The 17,608-nt window shown below is 40.8% G+C and overlaps 1 protein-coding gene across 2 annotated transcripts in view; it reads right to left on the bottom strand.

The window, feature by feature from the left end:
* LOC117938711 (chemokine-like protein TAFA-2) overlaps positions 1–17,418 on the bottom strand; it is a 65,543-nt gene extending 48,125 nt beyond the window's left edge. For both annotated transcript variants that reach the window (XM_034863511.1, XM_034863510.1), the window contains exon 1: positions 16,054–17,418. The gene's annotated coding sequence lies outside the window, so the exon portion shown is untranslated. The remainder of the gene's footprint in view (positions 1–16,053) is intronic.
* Between the last annotated feature and the right edge of the window lie 190 nt (positions 17,419–17,608).

A 17,608-nucleotide genomic window follows, 5' to 3' on the forward strand; every position in this document is an offset into this window, starting at 1 on the left:
CAGGATGGTGCAATTACCTTTGTGACTAACTGAGCAACCAGAATCCCGGTAGGGTTATTCAGACTTAATATAGGCCTCAGCAGACTAGCGCAAGGCTCTGCAATGTTGGTGTATTGCCAATGAAAAAATGTAAACCGGAGTGCCCTTTAAAGGCTTTTTGGTGGAAAGTCTAGCTTAAGAACTCATGCTATGTAAGTTGAGAAAGTGGGACCCTGGTGTCATTCAGGTCAGTGTCCAACATAATTTTATGACCTTTCCAAGCAGAGGAGTATTTCAACTCTGTGTGTATGATAAGAAAGTGCCACTCAGCCTGCAAAGGCCATAGAGAAAGTAAACGCAACACATTTTCTCTGTGCTGAGATATTCGGCCGCCTGCAACTTATTTTTCCTATCCTGAATCATCTTCACGTAGTATATGTGAAGTGAGTTGTGCTGCTCCTGAGTTTTTCAAGACACTGCATGAGTTCACATTACACTCAATTACCACAGGTTTGCACAAGAACGAGCAATCATTTTCTCCTCCATCTCGATGCTAGTGAAGTAAACAGTGAAATTAGTGCAATGTTACCCACTGCAAGGTGTTGTACCTTGTATGGAGGTTTGCACATAATAGATTTTTTTGCCAGACTACCGTGTGTGTCTGTGACAGCCCCTCCATTGTAGCCTTCCTAAATGATATCACATTGCAGCAAAAGTTGAGCCACATTCAACTTTTTTACGATAGCGCTGTACTTCTTTTACTGGAGCCCTCTGTGGGGCATGGTTTAAATGAATAAAGGAGCGTGACCAGGTTTGCTCGGTTGGTGGAGTGGAAGCACATGTGCGTAGAGGTTTGTGCCTCGGCGCAGAGGTCCATTCTTCGCGTCCGACCTGTGACGATTTCCTGTGTGTCTTGTCTCTCTCCCCTTTCTCGCATAGCTGTCCTGTCCATTAAAGGCAAAGAAGCCCAAAGAAGTGTTAATATTGTTTTTGCACTCAGGGCTAAAGTCGGTCTGAACCTAGCTGAATTTAAATGAATAGGGAGCTCACACTTTGAACATTGATTGCCTTACAAGCTTTCTTCATCAGCCTGTGAGCTAGGAAGCAGACCTTTTGAGTTGAGAATATTTTGTCACAAGTACTGTTCCCAGGGTCAAGAAGGGACTTTGATGCTTAAACGGTCTTACAACCTCAAGTACTCAGCAGTGGAGGACGATACTAAAAATCACTATTCTATTGTAGAATTGTATAAAAGGATTTTTTTTTTCTCCTTTTTTGCTCTGATTAATCTTTACAGGGTTAAAAAGGGAGTTTTCTTTTAAGGCACTATAACCCCAAGATATAAGAGAAGGTTGTAGTGTTGTTTTTTTGTTGGAAGAGAATAACTTATTGCAGCTCCTACTGCTGCCAATAGCTGTTAATAACAGTAATAATTACTTAATGCCCCTGAAACAACTCCTAGAATCATGTCATGCTATTGAGTCATACATTTCTGATATTTTGTTTGATTTCTGCACACAGCACTGTGACCCAGAGGCATCATTAAGCTTTCAAATAGACACCATGCCTCTGATCAGAGAACAGCCCGACACATTTACAAGTCAGCTGTTTCTTTGTCTGTGATTATTTGCTCAGCAGACAGAAAACTGGAGGAGACAGACTTCACAACGTCACATAAGTAAGCAGTCAAACTCTGGCTGGTGAATCACAGGATACAATGTGATCGGGCACAGATACCTGCTGGCCATTCTAATATTCCCACAAAGCGCGGCTGAATGGGTAACCATGGAGCTATATTTCCCAAAAAAGGTTTCTCCATTTTGGAAGAGAAATTTATTGCAGCAGATCGTCATTGCTTGATATTTAATCAACCGGATGATTACATTTTCTTAAATGGCATCCTCTGACAGCTTCATATATTTTTATTTAAATGTTTTAGTTTAGTTTTTTAGTGTTTTACTAGTAGCAGAATCCTTTTAAAGAATAACTCGTAGTACATTGGTTGTGTGCCTAACGTTAGCGAGTGTGGTCGAGAGAAAGAGGAAGAGAGGGTATGTGTGAAGGCTAGGAGGAAGTTAGCATGGTTAGCAAGGTTAAAGTTATGAATGTAAATGCTATGACTCCTCAAGAACCAAGCCGAGTTCCAACTGCTGATTAAATTGAAAGGGGTCAGCCCCAAAGTTAGCGACAATTTTGGTACAGGCTCACGTAAGATGGATTTAGTTAGCTTTGTAAATTCTTTAGCTAAGCAACAGCTACATTTAGCAGTTACTGGCTGTAAATATTTAGGAGCAACTAGTCCCTACAATAGAACTAGTGTGTGTGGTGCAACCCATTTTTTTTTGGTGACTTGTGAATCTCCCCTTAGTAAATAGGGGCTTAAAGTAGAAACAAAGTAATTACTAGGCTAATTGTGAATTTAGAAAAAGACTGTTGCTGCTCACATACTACTACAGGGTAGAAGTGACAAATAATGCCCTCTAAAGTTAGATTCATTCCTCAGAGCAGACTATAGTTTGGGTTAATGTGGTGAATCAATGGTGGCTCACCTGGTCATGATGGGACTGTCTCCTCTGTTTATAATTGGACCAATCAGAGTGGTGGGTGTGTTTTCACATACAGTACTGTCTATAAAATATGACTGAACAATCAGGTGTGAAAGAGAGACTGCTGATTGCAAGTCATTTCCTCACTCTGGGTTTTGTAATTAGCTGTCAGCACCTTGAGCTTGACAATGTAATTGGTTCCTATGCTGCTTTTAACTCATTAAAGTTGACTATTTGAGGAATTGATTTGCGTTGTAACCTTCAGACTGACTGAAAAGGAAACATTCAGTTCATCAGGAGCAAACCAATCCTTCACCTGCGCACGCAGCGAAGAAGAAAAAGACGACAGCTGGGGAGCTTTCTGGGTCATCCTTCTGTTAACAGTCGGATCTAGCAAAGACTGGTCTTAGGGCATTGTGTGGCACAGCCTTTTCAAATCTATCACTGACAAATGTGACACCCTCCATCAGTGCAGTATATCACACATATTTGGATTTCACCACAACCTGACCAGAGGTGTCATCTGCTGTACTAGACAAATAAACAAACTACTTCCAAAACATTACTGAAACAGGACTTAACCGACATCAGACAATCCTGTTGTAAAGCCAGGCTTCTGGTGTTTGGACGCTGATATACAAGAAATGTCATACAGTAAGTAAGAACAATGCAGATGAAAGTCTGTACATTTATAACGCCCACTATGTATTTCTAGATTGAAGGTGCTACATGTTGCAACTTTAACATGGACATATGATTGTTAAATGATATGTTTGTATAATCATTGGAAACCAATGGGAATGTCCAATATTTACTTACTTCCCTTCCTATTCGCTCTGTTTTGTTCTCCACCAACACGTGATAAAATGTATAGCTTAATAGATTCTAAGAACTCCTCTTTGTTCATTAGCTTGTCTGTAACTGTGCCTGTATGCTTTTTGCCTTTTTAACAAAAAAAAGGGGCGCCGGATAGCTCAGTTGGTCAAGCGGGCGCCCATATGTGGAGGTTTACTCTGTCCTGCGGCCCTTTGTTGCATGTCTTCCCCCCCCTATCTCCCCTTTCATGTCTTCAGCTGTCTTGTCAAATAAAGGCCAAAAAATGCCCCCCCCCCCAAAAAAATTGACAGCAACGAAACTAAATCAAAACCGTAGGTCAGTAGATGAGAAGATCGACAACACTCATATGTTGCCCAAATAAATGAAGTAAAATCAGAATATGAAGCTAACGTCAACAGGTAAAATCGCACTGGCGGCTCTAAAGCTAACACCGTTAACTATGGTTATATGTCCCAATAATCTTAAACTCAATTTACGTCTAATTCTTGCGTACCGGTTCAGTAAAAGGAATTTGTCAGAAGTTGCACCTATAACTATCATGCAGTATGATGGGCGCTAGGAATAGTGAAGGTAAAACGTTGAAGAGCTGAGAGGAACTGCAGGTACAATAATTACCTCTGCCAAGGGTTGTTTTTGTTTGTTTTTTTGGCTCATTTGAATGATAGTAAGGTATGGGAAAACTAGTCGCTCACTGTTAATGAAAGTTGGTGGAAGAGTGTAGCATGGACCAGGAAGAACCCATTACATTTTGGAGCAGATCCAAATCACGGGTCAAATGCATCGTATTTTTAATTTTCAAATATTTGTGCTGCATTTAATTGGTTTCAGAATAATCGGAAAAATGAGTCCACAACTGGGAAAGGCTCTGCGAGTGCCCTTCTAATTCTCTGTGTAATTGTCCCTACCAGCAACAGTCATTCAACTCATTACTTATGGAAAACATATTGATAAGTGCAACTAAAGCTGGTTCTGATGTTCTACAATTCAGGCTTAAAGTTCTGTCTGTCTCTGGTTCAAGCTATTTTGTTCGGCTGAACAAATAAAAAAAAACATGTCGTCACTCATCCTATTTACAGGCCATAATTGAATATTTTTAACACAAATATTTCCGGGCAACTATAACAGATTGTCAACCATCTCAAGTAGCACCTGCAACATCTGGCATGTACATCGACAAATCAACAGATCCCAGATCCTTCAGACTGTGAATTCTGCAGTCTGGAGGCTTGCTGCTACTCGTTTCTGGCATAGTACTGTACCAATGTGACTGCATTTCTTCTTTCTCTCTCCTACAAGTGTATAGTAGCTTGACATTGAGCCAGGGTGGATAGGGAGCTGCTAGGACGTGAGGATACTCACTGACTCCTCCACTGCTTCTTATTCTCCATCAGAAAGCCTGTTTTTTTCTGTCAGATTGCAAGAATGGCAGCTGATGTAAGACCACGGGATCACACTTAAATACGCAAGCAATTTTTGTGTTACATGATTTAATAATAGGCCTACAGTAGAGCATGTTATGTAATGACTAGTTTTGATTTTACACTAAACTAATAGCAAAAAAAATGTTGATAAATTTGTTACTTTTTTTTTATCGTAATAGAAATTAACATACAAAAGATTTTAAAAAATTGACGTATTTTTATTATTCATTGATGATCGTGGCATTAATGTTGTTGAAAGGTCACCAAGCTAGCCGACTAGATTACCCAGGGCTAATATTGCTGGCCTGAATTTGAAAAGTCTGCTACATTTAGCAGCAGAGCTCCTGGCTTCATAATCTTATCTCTCTGCTCACGTAGAGTGTGTCATGCCTTTTCTTGAGGATCAGTCGAGGGTTGGGTGGAACAGTACCTGAAGCACTAATGCTATCAATACTAAGTCTTGTTTTGAGCATCAATAGGACTGACAAAAATTGATCCATTTCTCTTCTCTGTTGTAGCTTTTTTTATTTCATTAAAGAGTGGGGAGACTGTCTGTGAAACTTTCTGTTGTCTTTAGGCATTAGATCCCGCTCTGGGTATAGCTTCTGGCTGTGGCTTCATATTTAGCATATAGACATGAAAGTGCTATCGATCTTCTCATCGGACTCTTCAAAGAAAGCAAATATGTTCCTTTTGGTTGGCAAATCATTTCATGGCTAAAGAAAAGTATTAGGATGTAGCTTAGCAATGACACATTGACATCGCAAATCATGACATATTGTTCATCCCTACATCCTACCACATAAGCCTATTAATATTAGTGCAATGATGTATTGTACAGCTAGTTTTAGCTCTCATATTAGTTAGTATTGAACTGAAACCAAATTCTTTCTTAACGCTTAATCCTCGCTCAGTCTAAAGTTTATTGAACCTGCATTAACTTTTTGAATGATTATTACTTTCGCCAAGGAGACGACTGTTCATGTTCTATGCAGAACCTAAAGTCATTTTTCTGACAAGTTACATAACAATTGTACTTATTTTAACCCAGACTATGATCTTTTCCTTACCTTAACCAAGTTTTTTGTTGACGGAACCTAACCAAATTACAACCGTTTTACAATGTTAATGTGTTTAAAACTAAGAACGTTATGTTTAGTTATACGGACATGTTGATCTCCGGCCCCCAGTAGGGGGCGCATATTCAGGAAACTGTCCTGTGGGTTGTATTTGAGGAAACAAACGACCTATGTAGTTATATGGGTTGGAGGATTTGTTGGACCGCTTTGGAACAGCGCCAGAAGCTGTAAACACAGCTTTGACATATCAATTCATAAAGTTGATTATGGCAAACATGTTAGCAAACAGTTGCCTATTTACACATCTAACAGACAGCAAACAACATTGCAATGAAACAATGTTTGTCCACCTGGCAAATGCACATCCAATATACATTCTCCTTTTTATTTCTGTTTTGGTCGCCACCAACTCCTGAGGGAAATAACGGTCTCTTTAACAGCTAAATGTTTGAATATGTTCATCCGCTAATTCCCGACTTTGTCTGTGATGTAAGATTGAACCGAAACAAAAGCTGCAGACGTAAAAACGAAAACAACCAGCTAAATGACTCTAAAAGGCTCCGTAGTGTTGCAACATTGTCTTTATTGCACTTTATTGCAATTGGTAATGGAAAAATATTGGTTTTTGTTTTCTATAACCAGAAAATAATTATCATTTCTGTGTCTGAGAAAACTTACATGTTTTCTCTTGCTGCTTCTTGGTTTCTCCAGCTCTCTCTCCCTCTTGGTTTCCATCTCTCTCCCTCTCCTCCCTTATATCTCCAGCTGTCGCCTAGTAGAATGTAAATGAGCTTCAGCACAGAGCCTGTGATGGTGTCAGCCCTCTCCTTAGTTTCTGCTCTCATTAGAAGCCTAGTGTAGCTGACATTTACCCAGCCGCTGTGTTTACTAGCTCTTCATGCAGGCCACATGGGTCAAAACAATACACAGTTATACTTCAACCATCCAAATCTTTGTGGAAAGAAAGGTCACAGGAGTCCGTGAAATGACTGAAAGTTAACTAAAAAACACTAAAATATACAAATAAAGCGGTAAAGTGTAGAAGGAAATCCATACGAATTCCTCTCTAAATGACCCATGTGGGCTAATTGGAGACATTGCCATTTGTGACGTCCTTTGCCCTTGCTGTATTGTGTGTACTGTAAGCATCTGTAAGTTGCATAAATATCAGCATGACAAATTTCAAGCAGCTGGGCTAAATAAGATTCTGACTTAACAGCAAATGTTCCACATTTTTCTTTTCTTATCTGCAAGAAAAAAGCTGACATTGTCACAATAACCTGCGTGATTTTACACATAGTTAACTCCCAGTATGCCCATTGGTGATGTCAGTACACCATCATCATAAGGAGGTACTTTGAATTTGCTTTGATTTGGGGAGAACAACAGCAGCCTCCTGAGCCCTACAGTAAGCTGGAGGAATGGCTCTGTGAGTTTGAAATTAATAGGATGGCCACAGCTATTTCCTGACTCTTGGTCCTCTCGGGACCCTGCAGCTCTGTTTTTCTGCGGTCCTCTCATCCTGTTACTAATGCCTGAGTCTGTGTAACCCTTATCTCCATGCTTGCTACATGGCCTGATAGGGCTCTGTGTAAGCAATTAAAACGGCTTATTTGCCCGATAAGTGAGGCAGAGCGGTCAGATTGAAAGCCACAGGCTGCCAGTATCAGGTCTTTAGGTTACAGCCCTCGGGTTAAATAGCCCGGGGGCTCAGAGTGAGCCAAACAAGGCATACAGCTCAGTGAGGGTGTGTGGAGGGCCTGAAACTCTGCCAGAGGGAAACACACATAAGGCGCTCTGTATGTTTTCCACATAACCAACACCAGAATTAATATTTAACTATCCTCATAAATAACGGTACGGGTAGCTAAATAGAGCGGATAATTTTCTGTGCTCAAAAAGCTGTTCATATGTATGTAGATTTAAGTCACTGCTCATGGATAGAATATATTATAGCTCCATGTCTAATAAATGAAAAAAAATTCTCTGAAGTAGTTCATGTCTGTACATCAAAGCCTATTCCAGTCAAATGTTTCTAACAGGCAGACGGGAGCAATACGATCTCAGAACACTGTATTCAAGGATGAAATACATAGGAACCTGCTTCAGTATTAAAATAAAACTAATCGTAGACACCTGTAGCCATGATTGTTTGGATATTGTTTTCCTTATTATGACTGTGTTCGTTTCCTTTTATATCTATAACTGTAAGTGTCACGATTAGTATGTTTGGTTAAATGCACAGAAACCAAATAAAAGTTACGTTTACTTAAATAGCTTTGAGTTTTATAGCAGGTAGCTGCACAGTTACCCTTACCTCCCAATGTGCTACTTTGAACACTAATTATTTTACGTATACTGTCCTGTAGTGTAATGTTGAATCTGCAGTTTTGGAGTGAATTTTGTGCCCCTTTTTTTTTTTTACCTTTGAATGAATTTAGTACAAGCTAGCATAACCATACTAACGTCATCATTGTTATCTCGACACAACCATGTCTCCTAAAATTTACAAGCAAATAAACTGCATTCTCAATTACATTTCCAGGCTAACATGTTTATTCCCAAATAACGTTTGTTCAACATGTCCTCATACCAAGGACGCGTACATGACGAAAGTTAGGTATGTTACGTACATGAAGGGAGTTAAGTTTGTAAGTTAAAACAAGTCAACTTTGACGTTTGGTTCTACACGGGAAACAAACCAGGGTTAAAAGTCCCGTGTTTGTTTGACCCATCCATCCATCAACCCCGACATCCTCCTTTTGTGGACTTTGATTAGAAACATATTTGATATCTATAAAACAAATGTCATTTGGGTTAAGATACTTTTCCCTACTAACGTAGTTCAGCAAGCAGTCTAGTTGAATGGGATTGGGAACATTACATTTTTGGGGAGAAAAGACTCTCTCTACACAAGCTTGTATGACTAGTTAGAAACTATTTGTTTAGGTTAACATTAGCAAACTCTTCCCCCAGTTTCTGGCATTGTCTGTGTCACAGTAACCACAATAGTCTAGTCTTTCCATTCTGTTCTCCTCTATTCTGTCAGTGTACCTCCTGTCTGATTGTCATGTAGCAGAGAGATCACATCCCCCTCATGACTAACTAATACAGCAGCCGACAACAGCCTTGGTAAGCTGAACAATAAGAATGAACAGAAGGAAAAAATCTAATAAAATAGAACCAGAGTGTCATTAAGAGACCTTCAGTGAAATACTGGAGATTCTGTACTTAATTGCAAGCTAACTGGGTCACTGTAGACTACATTTTAGAAGAAATATACCACCTCTGATCATTTTATTTTCGTAATTTCAAATCTACAGGCAATATCAAACAGCTCACTTTTTTTATTAAGCTCAGTCAGAGCACCACAACCGCTTCAGATGTGGTTTCTGGGAGATTTGCCCACAAAGCATGACATGACAACAGAGAGGGGGAAAAAAGCAACAGTAAAAAGCTCTGAAGACAACGAGGCCGAGTTAGGGAGAAGGAGAAGACTTCAACCTTGGCCGTGACCTGAACAAACTGTAATGAGTTCAGAACTTCTGCCTCAGCTCAGTATTGTTGTGGTTTTCAGAGTGCTGAGAGCTGGTAAACAGGATATTGAGTCCCAGATGGGTTTGGCTCACATCATGAAAGTACTGTAAGGCCCAAAGCTCTGCACCAACCATCAGCCATCAAAATGAAATGGAGGGAAGGGGATGGGTGGTAGAGGAGAGAGGGGAGGGAAGAAAGATGTTTCTGCTGTCCAAAATGTGCGTTGGTGTGTTCGGAGGCTTTCAGATGCTAGAGTTATCCTGCGTGACGGGCACATGTTTATGAGCCACTAGGCCACACACAGAGCAACACTAAGACGCTGCTGAAGAGATAAAACGGCCACGCGGGGGGGAACCAAACAAAAAACCTGGACACAGACCAGCAGATTCTCTCACTTTCTTTTTCCTTTGTCTGTCTCCTCCTTTACTTCTTCCTCTGCATGAAACAGGATCACAGCTAACAGGAGTAGGACTGTTGGATAAGGTTGGAAGACAGCGTGATGATCACTAACTACAAAGCAGTCCCAGCAGAGGAGGATTCTGGGAGGGCAGTGTAGATGGCAAGAAATGTAGACCGCTGAAGCATGTGCACAGAGGAAAGAAGTTACTTTTAAAAGGCTTGGTTTCTGGAGACCGGACAGCCCTGTACTCCATGTTAACTTGTTACTAACACTACGTTTAACTTGAAGACATTTTGTCAAGGGTTGAAGGGATGTTCACTATTTTTCAACCTGGCTTCTCTTTTCATCATTCTTATCAGTTACTATAACATTTTATTATTATTATAATTTATTATTATTATTATTATTATTATTTATTAACCAGTTTCATTGCTGTGATCTAGGGGAACTGAGACACCAATAGCAACAACTTTACAAAAGATTCAAATAGGCCGAGCAAGCAGTCCCAGTGAATGACGTATTATTGGACAATTCTGACTGCCCCATACAGTTTTACATGCAATGCCAGCATTCAGAGCCAACGTACGTGGGAGGCAGTGTGACCTCAGTGTTGGGGAGGTGTCGGTGGTGGATGGGCACACAACTTTCATGTAGGAGACCGTAGGTCATGTTCCATCATAGATTCCATTTGTGTTTTTTACATCAATGACACTTGACTTAAAGTACCTAAATAAATGCTTTTTGCTGCTCACAGCTACGTTATGGTGCTCCACGAAATCCAATCGATGTTTACAGCAGACTGTTTGGGTGTAACTTTTATGATTCCTCTTTCTTATTTATTTTGTATTAAGGGTTTTAGGTGATATGGCTAAGCTGTGAAGTTGTTTAAGATTTCAGTAATCGTGTGGATGAGTCAAACGATGGTCAATATGGCATCCTCGTGGTTTTATGAGTTTAAGACAGTGGTTCTAATTCAAGTCAGGTCAATCATCTGTTTTCCTTTCTTTACTATCACCTCTACACTGCCTTTCATTTTATAAAATAAAATCCAAATGTCCCCTTAAACATACAGTAGGCCCATCCATGTCCTGCCGCTAGGGTTCTTTTAATCCAAACGATAACAAAAGGCGGAGCAGTGCTGTCATTGCAGTCCGTTTTTCCTGGTTAGGGTTCCTTCATTGTTCATTGTTCAGGGGGGTTTTCCTCATCCTCTCCAAAACAAACGGGCCAGATGATTAAAATCAGTAAAAACACAGATTATTGCAGTTTCACATTAAAAAAATCTGTCCTTTTCGGCAAGCTCAGCTTGTTTTTTCTGATAACTTAACATCCAGACATATCATTTCTAAAACTCTTATATCTGGTTAAAATATATATTTAAAAACAACCAAGATCTACAAGGTGTTTGTTAAAAAGGTAGCCTGAAACTGGATAAAAAAGTCCATTTATGACGGCTTCTGGAAGACAACCATATCATTCGATGCATGCCCAAAGGCAACGGCGACCAAGTGACACGGAACATGTTCTTGATTGAAGTGACAGATCCCTCTGCGTTTTCAAATTGTAGGAAACATTTGGGATAATGTCAGTACACAACTCAACACAATATATAATATGGGTCTATTTGTTTGAAGACATTTTAACATGGGTAGGTCATATGTTAAATCTGTAAATACTTAATTATGAATGAAGCTTTTAAAAGAGAATGGATGTCAAACTGACAAAAAATATGATCAAGGTTGTTTTTTTTTTAAAAGTGTAATTTTTTTTTTTATGCTCTTTGCTCAATTTCATTAAAAGATGTTTTCTGAAGGTCATTACAACTATTTTTGAAAAGAGAAAATCCCATCATGAACTACTTTTTATATTCACATTTTTTCAATGCTGGCTGCTTAAGATGGATCTCGATCAAATTCAGGGGTCCATTTTCTAGTCTGTAAATTAGAAACTGTATAAACATCATTTTTTAAATGAGTTTCCAGACTTTACAGCCGTGTGGTTGGAGGGAATTAAAGCAAGAGAAAGTCAAAATCCAAAGCTTTTAAAGTCCCATTTAGGACACACTTAGCTCAACAAACGTCCACCGCAGCCAAAACAGGACCCGTCAAATTAATGCCCTGCCAACAACTGTCAGCAGGCCATTGATGCGTGAATGTAGTCAGAAGAAGAGGAAGAGTCAGGAGAAGATGAAGGTCAAAGTGAAAAATGTATAGGAACCTTTTGCTATATTATTTCATCTTCTCTCCAGAGTGTCTGTTTGTTCAACGGCGGGGGAATTTGTTTTACTCCAAATGAAACCGAGGCTGAGCGAGCCGCAGATCAAATAGAATGTGAAAAGGGGGCTGGGAGGGGAGAAAAAGAATCCCTTGCTTCCTATTTACATCAAACACCAGCACAGTGGGTGTCAATCAGCTGCTGATATTTTACACAAATTCCAATAGTTGCAGGAGGAGCGAAGCACAAAGTCGCCTATCATCCTAGCACCTGACGTCCTCTCGAGGCTTTCATGTGGAGCGCTGATGAATGAATCCCCGCGGCAGTGTACTGTGGCGCACAGGTTCCATCTAACATGTCCAGTCTCGTCTTCAACTCTATTTTCTGAGAACAATGAGGAAAATTCTGCCAGCGGTAATGTCATCATTTCTCTGATCCCATTCTGTGGTTTCACCAGTTGAAAGCGTTTTCTTGAAACCAGCGGTGACGTGCTGTTGAAGGCAGATTGCTCCAGTAAATTTGGACAGAATGAACAAAGTAGAATCTGTTTGGTGGACTCCCCCCAGCCTCACCTCCTGTATCAGAAATGACAAACTGAAAAAGATGTGCACGCGGATCTCTCTCGGCCTGTCCCTCACATAAATATCTACATATTCTCAGGAACAGGTTTATGTGATGCCTTACAAAAATGCATGCAGAAGTACCAGAAGTGAGCGTTATGCGGCGACGACAGCGAAGCTCAGGCACCAATACGACTAGTTAAGTTTATGAAAAAGATTGTGCACGAATTACAGTGCTTCACTTTTCAGCTACTGTATATGTACGACTGGTTTATGAGAACAGCCTGGTTTCATTACTCATCACATACGTCATTGGTGTGAGAAGTGAGTACTTTCAGTTATTACAGGTTATTATCAGGGATGGCAGAATCATTGGCCATGTGTTGCCATGTTAACTTGCCCACTTTATAACGATGATATGTTGGTTGGTATATTTCCTCAGATAGTTTGTATATTTTGAAGTTAATTGGATGTGGCAACCACTCAGCCAGGCTGAGAACTGGAGCTTTTCCCCACAGAAGTCGAGAGACAGACATTGTGTTGATTAACGTTAGCTAAATGTTAGCTTAAAGTTAACAGCTGTAGTGTAAGGTTAGTTTAATGAACATCAGCTTATTTACGTTGTATCTTTCTTGGGTACACCCTGGACCGGTTGCCAGTCAATCACAGGGATGGCGTGCTCCGATTCACACCTACGGCAGCTTTAGACTCAATGAACCTAACCTGCATGTCTTTGAACTGTAGGAGGAAAGTGTTGCACCTGGAGGAAGCTTACGCAGGCGCAGGGAGAACATGCTAACACCACACAGAAAGAAGAAGCCAGTCAGAACCATCTTGCTGTGAGGCAACGCTGCTAACTTCGCCACCGGCTCTGTTCAGAGGTATAGAGAAATTCCACCTACCAGCACCAGTAAAGCTCACTAACGCGCCTATTTCCCAGCAGACGCAGGTGGTACTATCAACGTGATCAATGGCTCTGTTATATGTTCTGTCCCAGTAAGCCATCACAGCACGCACAATACCAGGACCTTGAAACTGAAGCAGCTAAATTGAATTCAATCAACTTTCATATTATCAATTAAGTCTGTGATTTTTCTGTGACATGTCAAAATAATAAGTGCAGGCCACATGTTTAGGATATGTAGGTATTCAAAGATGTTTTTTAATTAATTAATTTTGTTTCACATTATAAATACGTATCACCCTTAAATGATCCTGTTACAAAAAAGGCTTTATCTATCTGTCTGGTGTGTGTTAGGTATGGCGTCCCTTTGTGTGCTTCTTTTGCACTGTTTTTCTCTACTGTTCCTACTGTAACTGTCCAGTAAGACTTTTCAAGTTCAGAATAAGCGATTCACAATAAATTCAGGTCCAGAATGTATTGTTTATGAAGAAAGTTTCATAAATAATCGCCCACAAAAGACAAGTCTAATTCAAAGACCACCCGCTGCTGGTGTGTTGCGTGTAACAGCTGTTCACAGACGTCCCTAGAAGTCGGCCTGGTTGGCAAGGAGCAGCGGACTGTGAAGCCTCGGTGTCATCGCGTTAGGTCAATGGCAAGGCAGCACCAGGATGAGGTTACGTGACCCGCCAGAAAAAAAAAAGAAAAAAAAGGTGACTTTGGCTGATCCTCCGGTGCTGGCCAGACAGTCGGCACCAGGTCGCCCAGCTGGAGGGGAACAGGTCTGACCGGAGCCAGGCGGCCCACAGCTTTAATCCTGATCACTCGTGGCGGAGGAGCTGCTGCTAATGCTTGCAGCTAACCGGGGACGGCCTGGGCTGCCAGTTCTGTGGAAGTAGCTGCTGGCTGCTAAAAAGTTGTTAGAGGTTGCCAGATGACGTCATGTGTGGTTTGCTGCATCCCACTGCTCTGTGCTGAGAGACAGCAAGTATCCACATCTATTATTCCAGTGAAACACCCAAGTCATTCATGTAGAAATACTCTGTTACCAGTAAGTGTACTGCATTACTTACTGAAGTGTGAGCAATACTCATTCTGCATGAAAAATTGCAAGTGTGTGACAGATCTTAGATTCAGTTTAATCTATTTTAAATACAGTTCCCAAGCTAGGGCACGGGCCCCCCCAATGGGTCACAAGGTCAGTCTTAAGGGGTCATGAGAAGATTATTCGGGTAACAAAGAAGAAAATCTCCTAAAAAAAATTTCTTTCAGGTTTGTTTATTTCAGAATTAATTTTTTTATGGCAGAAATGTTCTAATTGGTGAGCTTAATTGGTTTTACTGTGGAGTCTCAGTTTTTCTATCTGTGAGGAGGAGGCTAATGTTATGAAGACGAGAGGGATGTGTACATACAGCTACCAGCACACAGTTTAATCTCAACCATTCGCTGCTCCTTTGTATACTTTGTTTGTGACTGTCTTATTTCCTCTATCAACTGTATTGTACACCAGTCTTGTAAACTGACAGTGTGTCCAGTTCCTTTTTGTTCCCGCTGTATTCATCAGATTAAAACCATTAGGTCTGGGGCTGCAGTTGGTGGAGGAAGTGTACCGATCGGCCCGCCTGTACCTCCTCGCCGCTGTGTCAACGTATTTCATCATCCGAGGATTCACTCCATTTGCTTCAGGTGAGCTGACATTAGTCTCAGTGCAGGAGGTCAAATCGATACATCGCTATTAAAATGAGTTGACTTCCTAACAGCCATTTGGTAGTTACACTGACACCTCTATCAATAACACCAAACCACCAGATGTATTTTTGCATCCAATATGAGTTCTAGACACTAAATTAAACAGAGATATTACAGTACATGGACTAATATAAAATACTTATTTAGACTTCATCTATTCCAGACTCCTGCCTAGAATCTCATTTCTAATCTCTGTAGACTCCATAAAACAGTCTCTGATCTCTGTCAACCCAACCTGGCTGTACAGAATACAGTAAATACTCCGGACGACACAGAAGTCAGTACTGATTTGTTGAAACAAAATCTCCATGACAAAGGAGAAAAGGAGGCTACAACTGGGAAACCTCACTTACTAATGCCGAATCTGAATGAAAAATGAGCAATATTAAGTAGAATACAATGACAATAATTCCCCCCAAATCTAGTATTTAAAAAAAAATGTATAATGGAAAAAAGTATGAGGCGTCACTGCACTACGAGCATGTACAAAATTGACTGCAAGAAAACAGTTGCAATGCATCTAACGTCGGTTAGTGGAAAGAAGTGAAAATAAAAAATCAGAAATATATTTGAGGACTCAATTACAGATAAACGGCTGAATGAAAATATGAATGTATGCCTCTCCCAAGAGGATGGGGTGTGACAGAGAGTTAACCCGGGCCTAATACTTGTTTAGTGGTAATTGTGGTGCTGATTGTCTGAATATAACACCCGTAGTGGCTGAGTGAGTTTCCGTGCCGGACTGTGCGCACACCCCGGCAGTATAAACTCCTACCAGCGCCCGAAGGAGGGCAGAAAACGGGCGTCGGGGTCGCGTGAATGGCTCTTACCTGTAATTGTCCCACTCCCTTCCCGCACCTTAACGCCCTCTCAAACCATCGGCGGGGCTGCTGCTACAACAATCCACTGGAGTGTCTGTGATGTGGAGACATTAGTGTCCAGGTTAGGCGGAAAAAAACGGGAGTGGTGCCTCTCTTTTCCCCACGAATGAAATCAAAACACCTTTTGTCAGAATCAGACACGATTACTGGTCTTCTGAACGCGGCAGCGTGAGCATGTTATCCGCCGCACAGCCGAGATTGTCCTGCATCCAAACCCTCCCCTGTCTCTTTATTCCGTTAGAGTCCAGAAACGAGCAGCAGCCTGTTAACACTCAGGCGGATAATACGCGTTAACTGCGTCCTGGTGGTGGCTGCCAGTCCCCCAGTGGATCACAGCGCGCGCTCAAAATTACTATATGAATTTGTCAAAGTGGGATCGATCCTGATCCATCACTTGAGTCTGCAGTCTTTGCTCCGCCGCGTCTCTCCCCAGTCTGACAGCTCGCCTGTGCGCGCACCAACTTTTATGGAGACTCCGGAGCGCACAGCGCAGCGCGCCGCCGGTAACGCGTTACAATAGTCTGATTACTATAGTATTACAGAGGCTATATTACAGATTTAGATGTGGCCTGTTGATTTGAACGACACAATGATTGATGCAAAAGGAAGTATGCGTCTGGTATCACCTCCCAATGGACCTCAATATGATCATCAATCATATTGTAGGCTAATTAAATATGGAAAAGTGAAACTGTTAGATAGTCTCATATTAAGGAACTATATGGTCATTAGATTGTACGGCTCGTTTGGACATTTAGCACAACAGGATAATGATTCCCAAAACAGAATTATTCCGATTTTTTTTTGTTGTCTAAAGACACAGTCACTCATTTAGGAAGTGTAATGCAAAAAATATAGTCTATGTGATGGGGAGCAATTAGTGAATTATTACATTGAAATGGAAAATAAAAATGGCAATAAATGAGTAATACATCACATGTGATTTAATAACTGAGCTCAACAGTAATGATTTCCTTCTCAGACATCAATTCCACCAAAAGCAAGATATTCAGAACAGACCAAAAGATGATAATTTGTACCATTTTTTTCCCAAAGGTTTTAATAATATAATAAACTGCAGCCGCATTAAATCCTCTACATAACCCTTTAAATGACAAGCATGTTTGATGAACGGTGGACAGCATCTACCGCTGCTCCCCCTCTCATCACAAATGGTCCAGTATTGCCACCGTGTGGATATTTGGTGTATTTCACCAAACGTCACTGACATCCTTTAGAGAAACACTTGAGGGAATTAGGTGATTAATATGCAGGTAAATATCTTCAGTGTCAAGCATACGCCACACTAAGGATTACAGTTTGATTGAAAACGTTTATTCCACGGTGAAAACATTCCTGTCACACACACACACACGCACACACACAATTTTCTTTTTACAAACCGCAAGATTCCATAGTATAATGCATGTGAGGAGACAATAAAAATCATCAAAGTGACGTAAGCACAAAGTGATTGGCTTTTGCAGTTCATTCAGAAATAAAA

This window comes from Etheostoma cragini, chromosome 23 (assembly GCF_013103735.1).
Source record: "Etheostoma cragini isolate CJK2018 chromosome 23, CSU_Ecrag_1.0, whole genome shotgun sequence".
NCBI classification, from domain to species: Eukaryota; Metazoa; Chordata; class Actinopteri; order Perciformes; family Percidae; genus Etheostoma; species Etheostoma cragini.